Source organism: Leopardus geoffroyi, chromosome B3 (genome assembly GCF_018350155.1).
Source record: "Leopardus geoffroyi isolate Oge1 chromosome B3, O.geoffroyi_Oge1_pat1.0, whole genome shotgun sequence".
In the NCBI taxonomy this organism is placed as follows: Eukaryota; Metazoa; Chordata; class Mammalia; order Carnivora; family Felidae; genus Leopardus; species Leopardus geoffroyi.
The window spans coordinates 108183416-108206919 of NC_059337.1; the positions used below are offsets into that span (position 1 = coordinate 108183416).

The 23504-nt window shown below is 43.5% G+C and overlaps 1 protein-coding gene across 1 annotated transcript in view; it reads left to right on the forward strand.

The window, feature by feature from the left end:
- The window catches only part of PRKCH (protein kinase C eta), a 235508-nt gene that overhangs the window by 86762 nt on the left and 125242 nt on the right, over positions 1-23504 (forward strand). The window lies entirely within an intron of this gene.

Genomic DNA, 23504 nt, shown 5'->3' on the forward strand with positions numbered 1-23504 from the left:
CAAAGAGAACAGTTTCATAGTTCTGCTCAAGTGCACCTGTGACAGGTCATGTCTTGTTCCACGCCTCTGCCTCAGGTGTTGCGGGGCCCCCGGTGGAGGCCTCTGATTCCTCCATTCTCGGTCATTGCCTCTGGGAATGCTCGTAGGTCACTCTAAATCCAGTCTTTATGGGCCTTCTGTCTAATATGCAGAATATTGGCTGCGTGCTGGCTGTGTCTGTTTGGACCATGAACTGCGCATGGACTGAAATGGGCCCATAGACCAGCTTTGTTTTGCGTGTGGCCTAGTACAATGTTTTTGAAGTTTCCCCCTGTGAACTCTTCAGACAGGGCAGGGATCTCCAGAGCACTGCCTTAGCCAGCACCTGTTGTTGTCTGAATTCCCTCTGACGTCACACCTCCTCGTCTCCATCTCTCACGTTGTATCTGAGCATTTGTTCAGTGTGTTTATTCAGTGCTGTATGGTAGCTATGGGGGCACTTTTAATCGTCTTTTAAGGGGAAGGATCATTTCTTTGCTGGAGTCAACTGAAAAACACTTTGGCTTTGCTGAGTACCATAAAGGTTCCTCTCTTGGACTCTTAGCACCCCAACCTACCCAGAGGATCTCCCACTTACAGCTTGGGGTGATGCAGAGTTTCACTGTTCTGAGGAGTTTGGGGGAAGAGTAAAGAGAGAAATCTTTGTTTTGTTTTATAATCCAGGAGATAAGTCAGGCTTTATTTCTTATTTTTGTTTTTTATTTACATTTTGTTATTTTTTAAATTTACATCCAGATTAGTTAGCATCTAGTGCAGCAATGATTTCAGGAGTAGATTCCTTAGTGCCCTTTACCCATTTAGCCCATCCCCCCTCCCGCAACCCCTCCAGTAACCCTCTATTTGTTTTCCATATTTAAGAGTCTCTTATGTTTTGTCCCCCTCCCTGTTTTTATATTATTTTTGTTTCCCTTCCCTTATGTTCATCTGTTTTGTCTCTTAAAGTCCTCATGTGAATGAATTCATATGATTTTTGTCTTTCTTTGATTAATTTCACTTAGCATAATACCCTTTAGTTCCATCCACATAGTGGCAAATGGTAAGATTTCTTTCTTTTTGATTGCCAAGTAATACTCCAGTGTGTTTGTGTGTGTGTGTGTGTGTGTGTGTGTGTGTGTGTGTGTTTATACATACCACATCTTCTTTATCTATTCATCCATTGATGGACATTTGGGCTCTTGCCATACTTTGGCTATTGTTGATAGTGCTGCTATAAACATTGGGGTGATGGACATTTGGGCTCTTGCCATACTTTGGCTATTGTTGATAGTGCTGCTATAAACATTGGGGTGCATGTGTCCCTTCGAAACAGCACACCCGTTTCCCTTGGATAAATACCTGGTAGTGCAATTGCTGGGTCATAGGGTAGTTCTATTTTTAGTCTTTTGAGGAACCTCCATACTGTTTTCCAGAGTGGCTGCACCAGTTTGCATTCCCACCAGCCGTGCAAAAGAGATATTCTTTCTCCGCATCCTCGCCGACATCTGTTGTTGCCGGAGTTGTTAATGTTAGCCATTCTAAGTCAGGTTTCTTAGATAGTAGGTCACTTTTAGTGATTCCTTCAGCTTCATGAATGCCCCAAAACTTATTTTCTGGTGTTAGTGTTAATTCTTTCCTTAATAGACCCTTACAGACAGAATGCCCTGGGAAATCCTATCGAGGATCTCTTACTGTGTTTGAGATGTGAGGTGGGTGGTGGAAGGGCATCAGCTTCAGATGAGAGCGACCGGCTCTGCTCTCTGTACTTCCTAGCTATGTGGCCTTGAGCAATGGTTGCCTTACATGAAAAACATGGGGCTAGTGGCATCTACCCCCAGGGTGTTGTGCATAAGCAAGCATACACACACCCACAAAGGGCTGCATTAGGACCTGATGCAGATTATGTACCCACCCATTTTGGAAGGAAATCCATACCCAAGTTACTCCATATACTTGGTGGAAGTCATCTAAAAGGCACTAAGAAAAGTCTGATGACATAAGTCTCCTTTCTTGGACATTGTTTCAAATCCTAGACAAACACTGAGCTTGGCACGTGTGTCATATTCTGGGAGGGTGCAAAGTACATCCTGGTGTGTGTGTCAGAGTGCCTTCAGTAGGAGTTACCATAGTCAGTGAAGCTGTGATTGGGAGAGAAGGTGTGGAAGGATGGCTACCTGTGAGGGGAGCATTACTTTGCCAGTTTCCTGCTTGCTGGGCCCTTGGGAACATATGTTGCCCCTATTCCTAAATCTGCCCATTAGAGCCAATGCTACCCTTACCCCTAAGTCACTCCTTGAGGATCTAGATAATGTCTAGATTGATGCCGCTGGCATTTCCTTGTCAGGACTGATTGTGTTATGGATTGTGTGGTGTGTGTGTGTGTGTGTGTGTGTGTGTGTGTAGACCAGCCCTATTCATGAGCAGCCCCACTGCCATGGGTGCTTTATAGGAATGTTGATAGGACAACAGATAGGGATTAGAGGTCTATTCTCCTGTCTAGCATGACCAAGGGAGCAGTGGATCTGGGCATTCCCTCTTTGGGATCATATTGAAAACCAGACTCTGTGGTTGGTTAGTTCTTTAAGCACAGATGCACAATTGCAATGAGTGCGTTCTTCCAATAGCTACGTTAAGATGAATGAGTTAATGTTTTCAAGACATTTCTAGGTCCCAGAAAGAAGGTGTGTTTTAAAGGCAGATTGTATGAACTATTGGCTATTAATTTCTTACCTCTAGAGGATCCAATATTAAATGCCAGGGCAGACATTGTAAATTGTCAGGCAGCATTGGCCCCTCTTCTCCACCTTTTTTCCCAGTATCAGGACTTTGTTAGGTCTGGTCACCAGCCTGACCCAAGTGCTGCCCATCAACTTAGAAAAGCTCTGGGTGTTTACTTTGTTGTTTATTCAAAAATTGCAGTTGGTTCACTCCATGTGGATATTTTTATAGTATTGGCCTCTCCCCAAATATTTGCCTTAGTTTATTAAATTACTTTCTCATTTATGAGTGAAAGTGTGTGTTGACTTTCGTGGTTTTAATTGTACAGGCTTGGTTGTCTTTGTACTTCCAGATGGTGTCCCTTGTTTGAGTCCATAAATGGGGTTTGTTTGCTTGCTGGCTTGTTTAGGGCTTAACCACCACCCAATTCCTTCTTAAGTTAAAGATGGTGTTGTTATCTTCACGTGAAAATCCATTTTAAATGTACAACTTAATTGCTAATTAAAATAGCTCCTGTGCATTTTGGAGGCAAAACTGCAATTTTGTTGCATGTGAAGGAAGAACATGCACTGAAAAAGGATGAACTTTTGTGTGGATTGTAGGTAGAATATTATGAATCCAAAGGACTGAAGGTAGGCTCAGCTGTTTCTGGGAAACCTGATGGGTATCCCCAAGGTACAAGTAAAACCTTGGTTTGTGAGCATAATTCATTCCGGAAACATTCTTGTAATCTAAAGCACTCCTATATCAAAGTGAACTTCAAGAACCATTGGCTCAGTTGTGCTCATGTTCAGCATCACATACTACTCATATTGCAAGACTGCTCATTTATCAAGTTAGCGTTTATTAGAAATATTAGAAATATTCCTTTAAGGAATAGAGGGGGAGGGTCTGCTGCCTATAAAGGCAAACAGAGTCAAGATCTGGGTGTTTTTTCCTACTTCTAGCATCATTTCTGGCCCAGGGAGGATAATGATGGAGGCTCTTGTGGCTAAGTTGCTCCTTCTTCATCCCCCTCATATTCTCGGATGCTCCCTCTTCCCCTCTGTCGGGGGGAACCCAGCAGGCTTCCTGAATTGAGGAGATAGATATGAATCCAGGAAGAGTATGGCAGCTGGAGGACTCAGGATAGAACACCAGGAAGGAGACAGTTACCCAGAAAGCGAGAACTCCAGAGAAATACAAAGTGTCCCCCTTGAGGATTCACTTGAGTGCTGATCAGTATATAGGAACTACCTGAGGCCAGGGAAGAGCCATCTAAAGGATCAGAAAGAACTGTTCTGGTGCTTGCTCAGGGCCAGGAATAGTGCCTGTTCCTACTAGCCAGACTATAAAACCTCAGGATTCATGGAGCATTGGGTTGAGTACATGGAAGGGTCTTGGCTGCCTAGACTCAGCACTGTTCTGGCTCACCTAGCAAATCTAAAAAGCAAGATCTGATAGGATCAGCCTATTTCCAAGAAACTTGACTGTGTCCTCAAACAAAGCTCAAGAATATTTATATGATACAAAACTATCCAGTACTCAACAGGTGGAATCCACAATGTTTGGCATCCAGTCAAAAATTCCCAGGCATGCAAAGAAGCAAGAAAATACAACCTGTAATGGGAGATAAATCAGTCCGTTGAAAGGAACCCAGAACTAACACAGATCTTAGAATCAGCAGACAAGACATTAAAACAGTTATGATAATGATCCCATATGTTCAAAAGTTAAATACAGAGATGAAAGGTTAAAAAAAGGAAACAAATTGGATCTCAAACATTATGTTTCTTTTAATCAATCCTTACGTTACTTCCTTATGTTTCTAATCCTTATGTTACTTCCACCAAATCCACATGACCCAAACCTGGTCCCTACCAATGTATCCAATTCCTTAGCTCCGGCTGGTCCACTTGGTGTTCTCTCGAGCCCAGACTCCAGGGTCATTACTGCAGTACTAACTCATGATGCCTAAGAGTTAGCTGATCCTTTAATCCTCCTTCATGCTTGCCATGCCCATGCCAAACCTGCACAGTCATCCTACAGTCCTGGTTCTGGGACAAAGAATGCTGCTGGATCCACTGGTGTAGGACTTCTCGGCGTACCCAGAAAATATCCTAGTTTGCTTCTTGTGGGTTTTTCAGGGACTCCAAGACCCTCATATCTGTAAGCCCTTCTTTTTTTTCTTTTTCTTTTTCCTTTTATTTATTTATTTATTTTTGTCTTCAAAATTCTGATTCTATACTCTGCTGAGAAAAATCTGGCAGTGATTTGCATCTGTGTATATGCATTGTCCCTCAGTCTGGCCATCTCCTGTCTGCCTTTCTGCTGGCTGCCAAGGAAACCTTTCTTCTCACAGAGGCTATACCCTTTACCTGGGCAGATCCAGCCTCTCTGCCCTCTTGCCATATTCTTGCTTCCTCACTTGTCTGACTACACCTTGCGGGGTCCCTTACTCTCCCTTGGTTGCTTCTTCTTTGTTGATGTTGATGGAGAAAAATTCTTCGTTTGATCCTTGGCTACTATCCTATTTCTTTCCTCCTTGTATAGCCAAGTATCTTTACAAATCCTCTATACTCCTCACACTCCTTTTCTTCTCATTCTCTAGTTCTCTCTTGTTCAGATGCCTCCTGATTACAAAATGTGGAGTCCTTTCTTAGCAATCTTCCACTGTGACCTTGCTGCTGTATTTGGTTCTGCTTACTCTTCTTCTGAGAGCTTACATCACTCCTATGAATCTGTGTCCTTTATTCTGAGTGGTGGTCCTCCACACCTACAGCTCCTTCTCCCACTCCCTTCAATGACAACTCAACCTTCATCATGCTTTTCAGGACCCCCATTTACCCTGTGCCTTGATTGCTGTGGAATCAAGAAAATCACATCAGGTGTGACCTCCCTGACACACGTGAGACAGATCTGGGCTGCAGACATAGAGGCAGGGATAGAGAGCAACAGGCTGAGTGAAATCTCCAGATGAAAACAGTTCCCCATGTTTAAAAAATTTTTAAGTAAAGCTTTATGCACACGGTGGGGCTTGAACTCATCACCCTGAGATCAAGAGTCACCTGCTCTACCAACTGAGCCAACCAGGTGCCCCCCAAAAAGATCCCCAGGGATGTGAGTGAGGACTACATCCTGCTCCTGACCTTATCTACACTCCCACCCATTCTCATTCTTTAGCCTCTATCCCAGAGGACCTGTGCTCCTTCAGGGACTTTGCTTCCCTACCTCTAACTTCTCCATTTCCCTTACTCTTGGTTGCTTTCCCCAACCTGTGAACGTGCCAAGCCTCCTCACCCTAAATGTCCTCTAGCACTTCCATGGGAAATTCCAATTCACGTCCTCTTTTTCATCCAAATGTCTTGAGAGTGTCGTCTGTGTACATTGTCTCCACTTCTTTGCCTTCTGTTTTCTCCTCCAGCTACTACTGAAGCTCTCTGGCATCCTTCACCATCATCTACTCAATTAGCTCTTGATGAAGTATCAAGGACATCTGTGTTGCCAGGTCGGGTCAGCAGCTTTCGGTTCTCATCTTACTGGAGAGCTCTATTGCATGTGATGATGCTTACACTCCTTCCATTTCAGGGCCCTACACTTTTTGACTTCTACAACTCTGAAGTCTTCTGATCATCTCTGCACCATCCTGACTCTTCTTTCTTTGTATTTTTGGACTTCTCTCCCTCCCTCTCCAGTTTATATTCTCCAGGGTCAGTGCTCAGCCCATGGCTGTTCTCATGCACATCCCTTGGGATCTGTTTTCATCTGGGGATTTCACTCTGCCTGTTGCTCTCTCCCCCTGCTTCTTTTTTTTTTTTTTCCAACGTTTTTATTTATTTTTGAGACAGAGTCAGAGCATGAACGGGGGAGGGGCAGAGAGAGAGGGAGACACAGAATCGGAAACAGGCTCCAGGCTCTGAGCCATCAGCCCAGAGCCCGACGCGGGGCTCGAACTCACGGACCGCAAGATCGTGACCTGGCTGAAGTCGGGCGCTTAACCGACTGCGCCACCCAGGCGCCCCTCTCTCCCCCTGCTTCTATGTCTGCATCCCAGATCTCTCTAATGAAGGCCAGCTACCATTGCCCAGTCACATGCTGGACATTCCTACCTGAGCTCTCACTCATTCTTTGAATTAGCAACCATGCATCTTCTATTCCCATGTTTTGTTGAATATGAAATGTTGAATATGATGAAAAAAAAACATTCCCCCTCAGCAGGGTGCTGTACTATTCTAATCCTTCTCCCATTTCTTTGTCCTTCCTTCGTGTGCTTAACAGGCCTCCATTCCTCATTCTTGATCTTAAAAGTGGGGGCACCAGGGTGACTCAGTCAGATAAGCATCCAACTCTTGTTTTCAGCTCAGGTCATGATCTCACAGTTTGTGGGATTGAGCCAGGTGTGGAGCCTGCTTGGGATTCTCTCTCTCCCTCTCTTTTTGGCCCTCCCCCACTCTGGCATGCGTGCATGCATACACATCCTCTCAAAATAAATAAACATTAGGGGCGCCTGGGTGGCTCAGTCGGTTAAGTGTCCGACTTCAGTTCAGGTCATGATCTCGTGGTCCGTGGGTTCGAGCCCCGTGTCGGGCTCTGTGCCGACAGCTCAGAGCCTGGAGCCTGCTTCCGATTCTGTGTCTCCCTCTTTCTCTGACCCTCCCCAGTTCATGCTCTCTCTCTGTCTCAAAAATAAATAAATGTTAAAAAAAATTTTTTTAAATAAATAAACATTAAAAAAATGGACACCCATCCTCATAAGGTCTTTCCTCTTTGGGGAGACTGTCAGTTTTTACCTTTCGCCTCATTTCTTCCCATGAACTCTGGTTCTATGGTATCTTTCAAACACCTACAACTCAGACCCCGGTCATCATCGTCCTTGCTAGTCAATCGCTTCTGCTTCCTCCATTTCTGTCATTGCTGCCTCTCTTCTCCTGGACACCCAAGCCTGAAACCCACACATTTCCTCTACCTACATGTTTTGTCTCTCCAACCAAAGCAAAGGCAGTTTGAAGTTTGCATTCTGTTGTGTAGCCTGTACTCCACCGGCTCACCATGAAGCAAAGAGAAGGTAGAAGGAGAAGTGGTTCCTACCGTTTCCCATTTTAACACACATCTGCAGAACCTCCACCCTGTTCAACTTTGACATTTACGTAGTTATGTCAGAAATGATATTTTCAGATGAGATTTCCTCTAGACTTTTATTTTCAGCCAGAAAGAGAGCTAGGGGACAGGATTAGCCATTCAAAGATGAGGATATAGAACCAGTTTAATGAGGCTTCTCATTGGGGATATTTTCAGGAATTCTATTAACAGTACTTACTTTAGATTATACTATGTGAAATCTAATTTCCCTTTGGTAGTGGATTCCTTTACACTACATTGGGCCAATTCTATAACTGTCCTGTTACCTTCATTTTTTTTTCAGCTGTATTGAAGTACAGTTGACAAAACTGCAAGATATTTAAAACGTACGTCATAGTGACTTGATACACACATACATTGTGGAAGGATTCCCACCACCTAGTTAATTAACACATCCATCACTGCCTTCAGGTTTTTTTTTAAGTTCTCTGTAACTGTGGTAAAAGACACATAATATAAAAATTTACCATCTTAATCATTTTAAGTGTTCAGTTCGGTGGTATTTCTTTTTTTTTTTTAATTTTTTTTTTTTAACATTTATTTATTTTTGAGACAGAGAGAGACAGAGCATGAATGGGGGGAGGGCCAGAGAGAGAGGGAGACACAGAATCTGAAGCAGGCTCCAGGCTCTGAGCTGTCAGCACAGAGCCTGATGCGGGGCTCGAACTCACGGACCGTGAGATCGTGACCTGAGCGAAGTCGGACGCTCAACCGACTGAGCCACCCAGGCGCCCCTCGGTGGTATTTCTTATATGTGCATTGTCGTGCAACGACCGCTACCATCCATCTCCACAACTCTTTCTGGAAGCTGAATAGAAGTTTTATAGAACTGAAACTCTATGCATTAAATAATAAATTCCCATTCCCTTCCCTGTAGCCCCTGGCGGCCACCCTTCTTTCTGTCTCTGTGACTCTGACTACCCTGAGTATCTGGTATGAGTGGGATCATACAGAATTGTCCTTTTGTGACTTGTTTCACTCAGCACGATGGCCTCAAGGCTCACCCATGTTATAGCAGGTGTCAGAACTTCCTTCCTTTTTAGGACTGAATAATAGTCCATTGTGTGTAAATACCACACTTCGTTTATCTATTTATCAGTTGATGGGCAAACTCCTATTACTGTTTTAGACTGAGTCCTGTTCATTTTGAAAACTTCGGTCATACACAGCTGAGACCTCCTTGGCTCACCTCCCCCAGGTTTGGCCCAGCTTCTTGGAGTGAAGAAGAGGGTGAAGTCTTTTTTGTTTGTTTGTTTATTTTGAGGTATAATTGACAATATCACATGATATTAGTTTCAGATGTACAAGGTGATATGCTACAAGTAGATATTGTGAAATGATTACCATAGTAAGTCTAGTTAATGTTCATTACCATATATAGTTACCAAAAAAAAATTGTATTTTCTTGTGATAAAAAATTTTAAGGTCTACTCTCTCAGCAACTTTCTAATTTTTTTTAATGTTTTATTTATTTTTGAGAGAGAGAGAGAGTACACAAGCATGAGCCGGGGGAGGGGCAGAGAGAAAGGGAGACACAGAATCTGAAGCAGGCTCCAGGCTCCGAGCTGTCAGCACAGAGCCTGACACAGAGCTCGAACACATGAGCCGTGAGATCATGACCCGAGCCGAAGTTGGACGCTTAACCGACTGAGCCACCCAGGTGCCCCACTCTCAGCAACTTTCAAACACGCAAAACGGTATTAACTATAGTCGCTGTGCTGTGCTTGACAGTCCCATAATTTATTTATTTTATAACCGGAAGTTTGTATCTTTTGACCCCCTTCAAGGACGGTGAAGTCTTGTCCTAAGATCTAGCATCCTCTCCCCTTCCTCTCCTTCCCTCTTCCCTGCCTGTCCCCCGAGAGTGATTTTCTTGGAGCCTGTCTCCTCAGCTTCAGGTTGGAGTCCTTTTCAGGTTTATTCTGACGTTGGGGAGTGGTGCAGAACTGGTGTATCATGGGGTGGCGGTGGGGTAGCTGTCTCCAGAAAGCCCTGATGGGAGGGAGCCCTCAGAACTTAGATGATGGCTACTTAGTGTCTTTTGTCCTGGGCTGAAATTCTGGGATGAGAGGAAAAGTCCCACCTAGCATCCTGCTACACTTAGAAAATCAAAGGGGACCTAGTTCTATACATTTATGAGGGCAGCCCACAGGGACTCCAAAATTCTGTCTTTCTCCTGTCTTCCTCCTTTCAGTATTCTTCATACCTGAAAAGGAGGGGCTGGCGTCCAGTATAGGATGTGGATTAAAGCCCCCTCATTAATCACTGACAGCAACTTCAGTCTGTCAAGATAAGACTGGTCCTCGGAGTAAGACTTCTTTGAAAGAGCTTCCCTCTTATTGTCTGTACCCCAGACAGCTCTACCAAACAGAACCCCTATTAGCGTCTTCCTTTTGGCAATCTTTCCTGATCTCTCATTATCAGTTGAAACAAAAGAGCCTTATTTCTAGGGCTGTTAGTATAGCACAGTGGAGGAAACTCTTTAAATGGACTGGCTTAGTGGTTTCTAACCCTAGGTTGGTTATCAAGGCCTTTTCTGTATTTCCCCGAGTCTTGTGTATGTGTAGCTATTTGAATCATGTCTCTCGGGACTACTAATATACTTAATGGCAAAATTCAATGCATTCAGGACAGTCTCTAATTGGGTTTAAAAATTTGTTTCAGAAGTATCTAAACACTAGTTGCACATGTTAGACATAGTTTGCATTCTGAGAGGTTGGTTGTGGAGTCCTCCTCCCTTCTAAGGAGCTCACCCCAGCAGTTCTGGACCCACAGCTTGGGAATGTCCCAGGACCCACTCTTCTTAAAAAGAAAATGGAAAAAAAAAAAGCCTATAGTGTAATTAAATCTTTATCTTCTAAGACTTGATAATCTAAATGAAAGCGTCTGGGTTGAAAGTGTGTTTGTGTTTGCAGTTTATTGTGTGTGGGCTTTTTTGTGTGGATCCTTCTGAGGACTGATGAGGAAGCCACACCAGGGTTGTTTCTCTGCTGCAAGGGTTGAGGCAAGGTCATCCAACCCGCTGATTGCACTTGAAAAGGGAGAGTGTGTCTTTTGCCACCTCAAAGGGCAGCTGTTTATTGAATTTCCCCACCCTCCAATTGTTTTACATATGGAATGGTTCCTGGAGAAAGATCTAACATCTGCACAGGCCTATCCTGTTCCATGGCTGTGTTTACTGAAGCGAGTTCTGTACTCACATTCATACACTGCAGGCCGCACGTACAGCGTGAGGAAGGGTCCGGCCTGCTCTACAGTTTGGGGAGGACTTACTGGGGAGCATGTCCCATGGTTGACAGGTCAAGCGCATTCATCCATTCATTGAATATTAGGTTCCTGGTGTGCCAGGCGGTAGGACACAGGCTACCGTGATCAAGCTCCCAGCCTGGAGACGAAGGTGGTCATGTAAACACAGGTCAGGATGGTGTGTTATGGTTAGTGCCCAAGTGCCCTCGGGCACCTCCTGGAAGAAGGCCTGATGGCTTTTGGAGAGAGAGAGAGAGAGAGAGAGAGAGATGGAAGATGAAGCAGGGCTTAGAGGGCCACGCGTGATGTGTCATGTAGGTTCTGTCTTTATATCTGGAAGGATTAGCCTACGTGTGGGCTGTTAGTTTCATTTGCTGAGAGACACCTCAGAGACCCTCAGAGTAGCAGGAAGCCTTCATGATAGGGTAGACAGCTGTAGATATCCCCTCAACCTGAGAATCAGAATTATTCCCTTGGTTGGCATCAAAAGGTGCCACTTAGTCCATGGGTTTTGCATAGGAATTAGTAAATAGAGAGTTCACCAGCAATGACTGAGTGCTGCAGGACCAAGGACCGAACATTGGAGCCCAGGCCATTTTCCATCCTGGGAATTATGCTCTGCCCCTTCCTAAACTCCCATTGTGGTTTCACATGAAGAGGCCATTGTTCACTTTCCTTCCTAAAAGAAGCAATATATTTAACTTCTGGCTCTCTGCCTAACTGATGGAGACCTGATCTCTATGGAGCCAACACCCGTGGCTTCCCATCGGGACAAGCCCTCAGCCTCTGTCTGATCTTTCCTACTTTGGTTGAAGTTACTGTGATTCTACCCTGGCACAGAAGGAGGTTTGCATTAGGTCCTACTAGGTGGCTACAGCTCCTTGATTCCCACTCAGGGTTTAACAGAAAGAGAGACGGGGCCTTAGCTCTTTATAGCAGCTAGACCTATTACGGGAATTTAAAAGCCAGCGTCGGATGTGAAAATCTGTACTATCTGAGCACTTTGAAGCTCAATACAAAAGAGTCTTTATCATGTTGTTGAATAGTTTGGGTCCCGGCAGGTGTCCTAGAGCAGAAATTTTCAAACTTATTTTTAAGCAACAAAATACTTTTTTTTTTCCCCAGATGAAATCTACAGAGTCCAAATACTGCAGGGTTTTTTAACTGGCACAAATGACCTTTGGGGTTGGATAACTTTTGTTATGAGGGCGGAGCTGTGTACTGTAGGGTGTTTAGCAGCATCCCTGGCCTCCACAATCTAGATGCCAGTAGCAAACTACCCTACCCCAGCTGTGATGGCCAAAAATGTCTCTAGACACTGCCGAATGTCCCTAGGGGCAAAATCACTCCTGGTTAAGAACCAATGCAATACAATATATAAAACTGATTTTTTTCTTTTTGTTTTTAAGAAAGGAGGAACTGATTCTTTGGAAGGGAGATTAAACTTCTTTAGAACCTGCACAGGGTCCCTGGCCCTTGCTGTGGGAGGAACTGCTGTAGAGCTCTGAGCCAAACAGGTGTCCCACCCCAGAGGGGTAGGTCGTCATTTTTAAAGCCTGGAACACGGGAACTGGTTATCAGTAGAGAAAAAAAAAAAAAAAAAAAAAAAAAAAACTAAAATGAAAAACTAAAATTAGACAAATCCTATATTTTAAACTCAAATATACACTGAACTGCTTTATATATGTAAGTAGGCATACTTTGTTGGCGTACTTGGATGTGAGAATAAGGGAAGAGAGCTGAGTGTTGCCCACCTAACTCCTGGGATTGGCTATTGCAGTTTGTCATGTTTTACCACAGACTTGAGCCGAAAGCCTGTAGTTCTCAGTGGTGGAGCTCACCTTTGCTATGTGAACTCTAGCTTCTATGAGACTCTGCACAACTGGCTCAGCTCACAGAGGCCTGGAAAGGTAGGCTAGCACCTGCAGCCTCTTCCGGCCAGACTCCAGCCACATCTGTTTGGACCACAGTCATTTCAAAGGCATTGGATGGACATTTACATTACACGTCTGCCCTTCATACTCAGGGATGCTAACGTGTGCTTCTGTATATACATGTGTGAGTGACCCTGCCTCTTCTCCAGAAAGCCCCATGTGCTCTCCTTTCCCCTGCTGCTCTCAGCACCGTTGTGGGGGGGGGGGGGTGGTCACTGGGAGCTTGGCACGTGCCACTCGTACATTTTCCTCATGAACCCAGGCTGATGAAAGTGTTGTGGAAACCTGTCCCACAGGCAGACTCTGTACCCCAGGTATGTGGGCGTCAGTTAGTATAAAGAATTCACTCGCTGGTGAGTGAGTCACTCTCACCTGTGGGAAGATGCTCAGGGAGGGAGGGAGAGAACTGGCTGCCTAGAGGGCTCAGCTTTTGTTGGTCTAGCCAGCAAACTCACTCTAACCCCATGCCAGAGCGGGAGCCTAGCGTTAAGTCTCAGCGGAGAGCTGTGCCTTACGTGAGGACCCGCCCCTTGTCCTTAGTGATCTGTTTGGCTGCTTGGCTTGCAACAGTCTCTTGGTGAGTAGAAAAATGTTTCATTTTCCCCAGAGATCACATGATTGCTACAGTTAGCCTTGGAAACAAAGGAGCAAACAGAACTCATTTTATCTATATGTCCATCTGTGGATCTCCAGCCCTTCTGAGAAACCCTGGGCTTCAGGAGCCCTGCAGAGGTTTGCTCCGAATTCCTGAAAGAGGCTGATAAGAGCCTGTTGCAACACCCTTCCATCCCCCCTCCTCTCTCCTTTACCTGCCTCTGTGGGCTGGAGAAAGGGAGCTCAGGGGGACCCGAGACCTCTTACTTACCCGGGTAAGGGACTCGAGGCTTTTCCCGCAGCACCCTCTTACTTGCAATGGGGAAGCTTGCTGTAAGAATATTTGGGAAAAAGAAAGGTTTCTCCTCTTGGCTTAAGGTTTTAAATCGGTTTGATTTACTTCAGTCTCTGGTGTGGATTACTGCCATCACGTAAATACAGAAACCATTGAGCTGGAAATAGGTCCAACAAAGGTTACCACTGATATATCAATTTATAGAAGACATTATCTAGTAGGTGGTTTTGTGAGTGACCCAGGGATATAATTGGCGTGTTTTGAAAAGGGAATGGTTGGGGCGCCTGGGTGGCGCAGTCGGTTAAGCGTCCGACTTCCGCCAGATCACGATCTCGCGGTCCGTGAGTTCGAGCCCCGCGTCAGGCTCTGGGCTGATGGCTCAGAGCCTGGAGCCTGTTTCCGATTCTGTGTCTCCCTCTCTCTCTGACCCTCCCCCGTTCATGCTCTGTCTCTCTCTGTCCCAAAAAATAAATAAATAAATAAACGTTGAAAAAAAATTTTTTTTGAAAAGGGAATGGTTTCCCAGAATGCTCTCTTCCCCACAGTGTCCTGATAAATGGCTGCATTTCCTGATCTGTGCCCTTTTGCCACCTTTTATCATGAAAATATACAACCAATTTTAGGGATATGAAACCTGAACACTATAAGATTGGTAGGTTAATAGCTAGGAGTTGCAGAAGATACTCTTACCTTTATACATTATGATGTATGTTTTGTTTCTATATGTGTGTTCTCTATTTAATCATGACAAACCAGCCCTGGGACCTGGGTCTTTCCTGGCCTTATCTTGAGAGAACTTAGGGAATCTGATAACATTTCTCCTTCATATGAAGCCTTTTAGTGCCTTCCTATGATCTGTGAAAGTCCAGCCCCTTCTTCCCGTACAGGTTTGGTAGTAACTGTCCTTTAAAATTTTTTTCTTGATGTTTATTTATTATTGAGAGAGCATGAGCATGGGAGGGGCAGAGAGAGGAGACACAGAATCCGAAGAGGGCTTCAGGCTCTGAGCTGTCAGCACAGAGCCTGACGCGGGCCTCGAACCCACAAACCACGAGATCATGACCTGAGCCGAAGTCGGACACTCAACCGCGACTGAGCCACCCAGGCGCCCCAGTAACCTTCCTTTTAAATCTCATCTCCTACTAGTCATTCATACTCTCTGTAATTTAGCAATAGTCAACTACTTGTAGGTACAGGAATCTGGCAAGCTCTTTTATACTTCTGTTTACTTTTTCATGTGAGCGTGATTTTATCCATTCATTCATTTATTGCTGTTTATATGCTGGACATGGGAGATACCCTAACCCCCTACCCCCACCCCACACACATCCCTAGTTCACAGTCTAAACAGGTAAATGTGAATCTATGTGATAAGACCTTTGGTGTTGATGCTGGGGTTACTTTAAGGAGGACAGTCGAACCCTGACTTGAATAAGGTTCAGTAAAGCAAGTCCTGAAATCATTTTAGTTGGGGGTAGGGTGAGAGAGGAAGGAGAGGAGAGAGGAGGGCAGAGATTAGGGCAGGCGTGGACCCCAGGGCCAGGCGGGGATGGATGAGTGATGGGGTTTTGATGGGGGCAAGGTCAGCTGCAGGTGTGCTAGTTTGCCCTGAGCCCCGAATGCAGCCAGTGAATGCCTTTTAAGCAGGAGAGTGTCAGAATGTGAATGACTCACACAGACTTCCCTTGGGTATTTCTTCTGCTGTTCAGGCTGTAGAATCTGGCCGGGCATCACCTCTTCTGTGTGTGCTCTTGATTCCCCAGCACCATCTGGGCTTCCTCCCCCTAGACATGCAGACACAGAGATAGGGCAACTATTGCGTTTGTATTTTAACTGTTTATTTGTGTGTCCTTCCTGCTGGGCCACTGGTTCTTAGAGTTTCAAGTGCAGATTCTTGGTCTCCAGATATTCCGATGTAGTGTGGAATAGAGTCTGCTATAAACGTTTGATTTAATAAGTGAATGAAGTTGCCCAAATTTAGGTATGAAAATAGTGTTTAAGCCTCAATTAAAGCTCACAAATGATTCCGACGCCAGGTCCTTTTAAAGATCACGACACCACAGGTGCCTCAATGAGACAGCCTTTGAGAAGCAGGCGATCCCACTGAACCATAGCATTCTAGACACCCTGAAATGGTAACAAGGGATCTTTAAGTTGTATTTATAATTTTCAGTTGCATGTTAGTGTCATGTGTAAGGATATCACTGATGGGTATAGATGCTCATTATGATAGATTCTGGGAGGATATAAAACTATAAAATCTTACTCTCTAAGAAATTTGTTCCACTTGAGAGAAAAGGCAAAAATATGTAGGCAATTGAATAACTGTGCAAGACTGCGAAGGCTACACAGAGTGCTGCTTGTGGACGAGCATTAGAAATTTGCTCCTCCTTTGCAGGTCTGCAGACAGCTTCGGGTGAGGAAGTACTTTTTTGAGGATTGGGTTTAGGAAGGTGAGAAGCCATTCCTGGTGAGGGGAGTGACCTGGGCAGAGTCTGGTAGGAGGAAGGGCCCTGAGTGGTGAAGATCCCAGTTTGACTAGAGCACAGGTTTGTGTCAGGGAGGCGTTGGTGGTTAATCTGGAAGGGGAGGTTGGTCTAGGCTCCAGAGGGCTGGCCTTCAGTGAAAGGCTGGGGCTATACTAAGCTTGGGGATATGTGGCCATGTGGTACTTTTTAGTTCCAGGCAACTTCAGCTCTTTAAAAGTCTGTTGTCCTTATCTCTAACTCCATTCACCTTCTTAACCAAAGTCATGAATTTCTGAATCTAAGGTAATGACCCTGCACTCTTCTTTTTTGGAGAGCACTGATCACACCCCTGAGTTCCAGGTCAGTGGAAAACAGACCAAGATGCATCCTGGGACAGTTTCGTTTGGCTTTTTCACAGGGAAGAATGCTTTCTTGTCTCTGCCTGTTCCTTGTGCGTGTGCCCCACACACACCGTCAAGCTGTCACTTTCCCTGTTGTGCAATGCATTTGCCAGTGCCTTCAATAAAAACATTTAAAAAAAAAATCAAGACTCTGATTTCCTTGTTTATTAATCTAAAACACCAGACACATGATCTAGAATAAGCTTTCAGTTCATAATGACCCTGTCATTGCTGAAGCCAGATTCGTAGCTCTTTCACAAGCCTGGGCAAACAGTCTCACTAAGAATGTTTTCATCAAAGGTGTCTCTTCTTAATAACCCTTTGATCCAGGGTAATTCCTTTATCGTCTTAGATGGTAATTTGCCCCAAGGAAGTCCAAGAGGCTTCCCATGAAGACTTGTTTTGTTTAGAGTTCGACACAAATACTGGAAGAAGAAAGCCTTCTAGTACTATTATTTATATAGTTTTAAGTAGAAAGCTAGAGCTTGTTTAAAAATAAGTTTTTCTGTTCAGTCATTTACCTGCAGTTATAGTATGAAGCTAAAGTACCCGTTCTTGTGTTCTCAGGGGAGTTTTCTCATACAGCTACAAGAAAATGTGGAAGGTTTTGTTTGTGGAAATTTGACTCTCATCTCTTATGCGTTATTGCTTCAGGAATGCACTTTACCAAAGTGGATTAGGGACAGTTTGTAATGCGGAAATATAGGTAGTCACAAAAGGAGACCAGGCTCTCCTCTCTAAAATCCCCACCTTGTTACCAGTCTACACCAGATGCTGAGAATCACTAAGCCTGTTTATTCTCTGATTTGAAGCTACAACTGTTGGAGACCCTTACCAAAACAGGTTGTTTGAGAATTGATCCACTTTATTTCCACGAATAGAGCATTAACCTGGCGCATTAACACCCAAAATGTGTCACCTGTGTGAGTGAGTGGGTGCTCTTTTTTGGGGAAAGAGAAAATTTCTGTGTCTATTGATTACAGAAAATGTTCCCCACTGGTTTGATTCTGAGATTCAATCATTCCCTATGAAAGTAGAAGAATTGTTTTGCTAGCTAGCCTAGTTCCCTAAATATCTCTTGAAAATACCCCTTTTTCGGATTAACCTTTCAATGACAATAGTTTTTGCTTTTCTGCACAGATGGTTTAAAGAATTCTGAATGCCATAGTTTACATCCCCCCCCCCCCCCCCCGCCACCGCCTTACCCGGAGTTCCATATTCAAGGCTAAAGGTTAAAAATAGTTCTTAAAGGACACAAAATTAAAGCAAGGGGGAATTATCTCTTAATTGTTATAGAGAAGTCCTGTAGTTCTACAGTGAGTATACAGTTGATGTGGAGAATAGAGTGAACATGAAAAGCTTCATTCCTTACAGATCAAGTGCAACAGGCTCCTATCTTCTCATTCGATACAAATACAAAACGGAGAAAAAGTAGACTTGAAGGCCAGACAGAGCACAGAGGCTCTTTAGACCTCTTTCATCAGTTACTACATCACATTAAGGAACTAATTGGTAAGCTTTTGGGCAGCCGCTCAAATAGAAACCTTTAGAACTATGGGGTGCCTGGGTGGCTCAGTTGGTTAGGCGTCCAGCTTCTGTTCAGGTCATGATCTTGCGGTCTGTGAGTTCGAGCCCCGTGTCGGACTCTGTGCCGACCGCTCAGAGCCTGGAGCCTGCTTTGGGTGCTGTGTCTCCCTCTCTCTCTGCCCCTCCCCCACTTGTGCTCTGTCTCGCTTTGTCTCTCAAAAATAAATGTTAAAATTTTTTTTTTAAAGAAACCTGTAGAGCTGAATCAGCACTCTATTTCTCAAGGGAAATGGTGAAGGTTTATAAATGCTTCACAGGTAGAGGACCTGCTGGCATCCACTGTTTTTAATCTTGTGATCAAAGATGAATTTGAGGATTGTTTTTGTAATCCATACAACTAAGGATGCTACTACTAAATGAGGAAGATGAGCAGTCACGCCCATTGATGATGTTTTCAGAGCCTCAGGGAATCCTGGAATATGTGTCCCTTGGACTTTGCTTTGCTATTGACTGACTGATTGCAGTGGCAGTTGCTAAAATCAAATGTATTTCAGTTAATAAAGAACTTGACTGTGATGTTAACCAGACCCATTCTAGAGAGGCCAGGAAAAAAAAAAAAAAAATCTCTGTGGTATGTGCTAGGAATTATAAAGGGAGACGAAGTAGAATCATTGTAATTTAGATTATTCTATTAAAATTCAAATTTAACTGTATTATCTTACTCAGCTAAAGATTATATAAAAAACCTGGCAAAAATATGATTTTCTATGTTTGTTTAGCCAGAGTATGCATGGAATTTTAGAACATAAGTCTGGATATTTCTCAACACCCCCTGCCCCACCAATACATATATATATATATATAAAAGGTAAAAATGAACTGTAACCTTTCTGAAACATTCTTTGTCTTATTCAGTTTGGACACGGTCTTGGTGAGAGTTCTCAGGTGAATCCCAGGAATTAATAGTAGAGGAATATATTTCTTAATAGGAAAAACAGTTGCTAACTTATTTTTTTTTATGTTTATTTATTTACTCTTGGGAGAGACAGAGCACAAGTGGGAGAGGGAATGGGAAGGAGACACAGAATCTGAAGCAGGCTCCAGGCTCTGAGCTGTCAGCACAGAGCCGATGCAGGGCTCGAACCCACAAACTGCGAGTACATGACCTGGGCTGAAGTTGGACGCCTAACTGACTGAACCACTCAGGTGCCCCAACAGTTGCTAACTTCTTTCCAAAAATCAACAGCACATACCAGAAAGTTGTGGTACAAAGGGAAGACAAACAATTCAACTTTTAAAAAATGGGCAAAGGAACTGAACATGTTTTCAGAAGAAGAAATAGCTAATGTCCAATCAGCATGTAAAAACATGCTCAACGTTTTTAGGCAATAGAAAAGTACAAATTTAAACCACAGTGAGATACCACTAAAATGGCTAAAATGGCAAAGACCAACCACCCTAAATGTTCATGAGACTGTGGAACACTCCAGCTTTTCCTATTATTGGTGGGATTGCAAAATGGTACAGCCGCTTTGAAAAATGGTCTGAGATCCTAATGAGCAAATAAGGATCTTAGAATGCTTTATCTCTACTCACCCTCCTCCTGGCTTAGGTACAATTGGTTGATATTTTAATGTTTTATTTATTTTTGAGAGAGAGAGAAAGAGCAAGCAAGCAAGCAGGTGAGGGGCAGAGAGAGAGAGAGAGACACACACACAGAATCTGAAGCAGGCTCCAGGCTCCGAGCTGTCAGCACAGAGCCAACGAGGGGCTCGAACCCACAAACTGCGAGATCACGACCTGAGCTGAAGTCGGACACTTAACCAGGCGCCCCCAATTCGTTGATATTTTAGATGTCTTTTTTATTTTTCTTTTGAAGCTCCATTAACTAGACATTAGTAATTATTTCATCATTGTTTATATTTAGCTAAATGTGTATAATTTTTTTCCTCACCATTTTCTTCTGTTGCTCAGACATTCCTTGGAGGATCATTTTTCTCCTGTTCAGAGTAAATCCTTTTGAAGTTTATTTAGTGAAGGTATTTGATGGTGAGCTATCTCAGCCCTCTTGAAACATCTTTCTTTTGCCCTCATTCGTGAAAACTACTTTCACTGGTAACATATTCTTAAGAGTTATAAAAAACTTCACTGTGCATTTAGCTCGGCTTTTTCCATTTGCAGAGAAGGCCTGCCACTGGGCACAGAAGGAATAATGACTGTTCCAGGGTCCCTGCTTCCAGTGACAAAGTGTGATTTCTTAGCCTGATACTGGAGATGCCCACTGTTCTGCTACATTTGTGTCCACTCCAGGGTCACATCGTCTGTCCTGCTACTCACTAGGAGTCTGCTGTGTTACAGAAAGTGGTTTTCTCGTTGCTTCCCAACACCCGTATACATGGGCTTGTCATTCTTCCCAGACAAAAAGTCCTCTCCTAATGTCTCTACTTGGTTTGAGCTCCACTCTTCTGTCAAGGCCTAAATTGAATGCCATCTCTGCTTTGGAGCCTTCCCTGACCACCCCAGCCCTCAGGTATCTTTTCCTACCCTTTGCTTCCCTAATACCCGGACATAGCACTTAGCCTTGGTGCCTTTCATCTCTGTGTCGCTCGTTTCTCCAACTAGAATGTCAATCCATCTAGATCAGTGGTCTCCAAACTTTTTTTGATCACGTGGATGTCAGAGTTCAGCATGCCCTCCAAATATATGTATGTTTTCTTTTTCTTTTTTTAATTTATTGTCAAGTTAGCTAACATACAGTGTAGTCTTGGCTTTAGGAGTAGATTCCCGTGATTCATCACTGACATTATGTTTCTTCATAGAGTTTACATATATGTAATACTGTGTATGTTATAAACACTATAAAGGATTACAGAATTGAAATGAAGAGTATGAGAAACACACAAATGGGAGTTCCAGTAGTTTCTTCCTGTACCTCAGCATAGCAACTCAAGAACCTTTGTGAAGTACTCTTACCCCTACGGCTTGGTGTTCTTGGCCCTAGTAAATAGTAGACAATTTGCTAAGTATTTGATGATGATGAGGCACCTACTAGGAGTTAGAGTAACCAAGTCAGAAGGTGAATATTAGGAGTTCCTTGAACCTTATGTTCTTTTAACTGTGGACATTGGTACGTATGGCTGCTTCTTTTTGCAACATTTGTCCCCATTTTTCCTGATTCACCTCTTCTTCACTTGTTCTGAAGTTATAGCTTTATTGTGCTTCTTAAGAAAGGCCATCTCTGATTCTCCCACATCTGGGTAAGATTCCTGCCCATGCGCACTCCCATGGAGATTTGTACTATGCATAGTAACAGTTGTTTACAATCTTCCTCCAATGTTAGACTTTCAGTTGAAGATACTACTATACCTTGTTCACCATTCCCCTACCTCCCATCACAGCGTCCAGCACTTAATAAAGGTTCAAGACCTGTTGGATGCATAAGCATATGATAGAAAAAGAAGAAAGAAGTTGAGTGTTCCTAGAGCTTAGGACTAACGTCATTGCAAAAGATAGCCTGCTATTTAATGTCCACAATGGAGCAGAATGCCACCTTGTCCCCAAAGTGATTTGTGAATGAAAGACAGCTGAGGGTCGAAAAGCCCTGTTCACTCATTTTTTGGTGGGAACCCTAGCAGTTTGTTGAACTATTGTGTGTTTGAACTGTAAATAAACATTTACTAGATGATAAATGGCTGAATTAAAACAAATATCTAGACTTTCGTTGGTGTGGCAGGTGAGCTGATACTAAATACTCCAGAAGATAGAGGCATTTGTCACACCTTAGCCTGATATTTGAAGTATTCTTTTTTTTTAATATATTTGAAAAAAAAATTTTTTTAATGCTTGTTTATTTTTGAGAGAGGGAGACAGGGAGAGGGGAGGGGCAGAGAGAGAGGCAGACACAGAATCCGAAGCAGGCTCCAGGTTCTGAGCGGTCAGGACAGAGCCCAACGCAGGGCTTGAACTCTCGGACCACAAGATCGTGATCTGAGCTGAAGTTGTATGCTTAATCAACTGAGCCACCCAGGCACCTCGGAAGTGTTCTTACATACCTCTCTGACTTTCCTAGAAAACTATGAACTCTTATTCACAATGTAGACTGGGTTATTAATCGTAGTCAATAAAGAACTCTTTGAGTGGGTTTTTTATTTTGTTTCCCTCTAATTTAAGGCATAATATAATCATCAAAAAGCAAACAAATAAAAAAGCCAACCTAGTAGCCAAGATATACACTTGTAAATTGCTAGCCTGTGACAGGAAGTGACCATATGATAGAAATGACATTTGATTAAAGCAGCTGTCTCCTTGCCTTTTTTTTTTTTTTTTTTTTTAATGATCATAAAAAGCTGGCTGAGGTTCAAAGCCCTGGTGTTAGTGTTGCAGGAAATTGGGTTATGTGATAAAGGTATTTTACCTTTAGTCCTGGGTTTGGAATTAGTCTGTGTATAATGAGCAATGGCACAGTGGTTTTAAAAATCATGTTGAGTCAGCAGCATGAGGGAGGTAGCATTGCTCTCATTCCAGCCATGTAGTTAGAGAAGGAAATGATTAGGCCTCATATTCCTCCTGGCTAATATCCTGTAAGGTTTTTCTAAAATCATAAAACCAGAACTTGAGGGCTTAGAAGAGACCTCAGAAATCTACTCGTGCAAAAGAGGGGAAAAAATTGAAAGGGAAACGGAATAAACCAAGCTATGGGGCAGGATTCTTTTTAGTTCTCAGCAGGAAACACATGTTTATCTGGAAAAGATTTTGGGTGGACAGGTTGTTTGTATAAGAATTTTTGTGTGCGTGAGGAAGGAAGACCAACCTGAGCTTAGAGGCAGGGGTGGGGGTGGAGAAAGCTGTCCCTATGCTTCAAGTGAATGAGAAAAAATGTAGAGATTTCAACCAGGGAAACCCTACTTTCACAGGGATTATCTGCTAATGCTGTTAGCTTATTTTTAAGTTTGTTGTGATGTATATTCGTTTTTATAAGATAGAATGACCAAATGGTAATGTTAGTATTAATTGCTATAAAAACGAATAGCAACTCTTTTTTTAATGTTTATTTTTGAAAGAGCACAAGTGGAGAAGGGGCATGGGGTAGGGGGAGGCAGAGGATCTGAAGCGGGTTCTATACTCACAGTAGCCAGCTTGACACGGGGCTTGAACTCAAGAACCATGAGATATGACCTGAGCCGAAGTT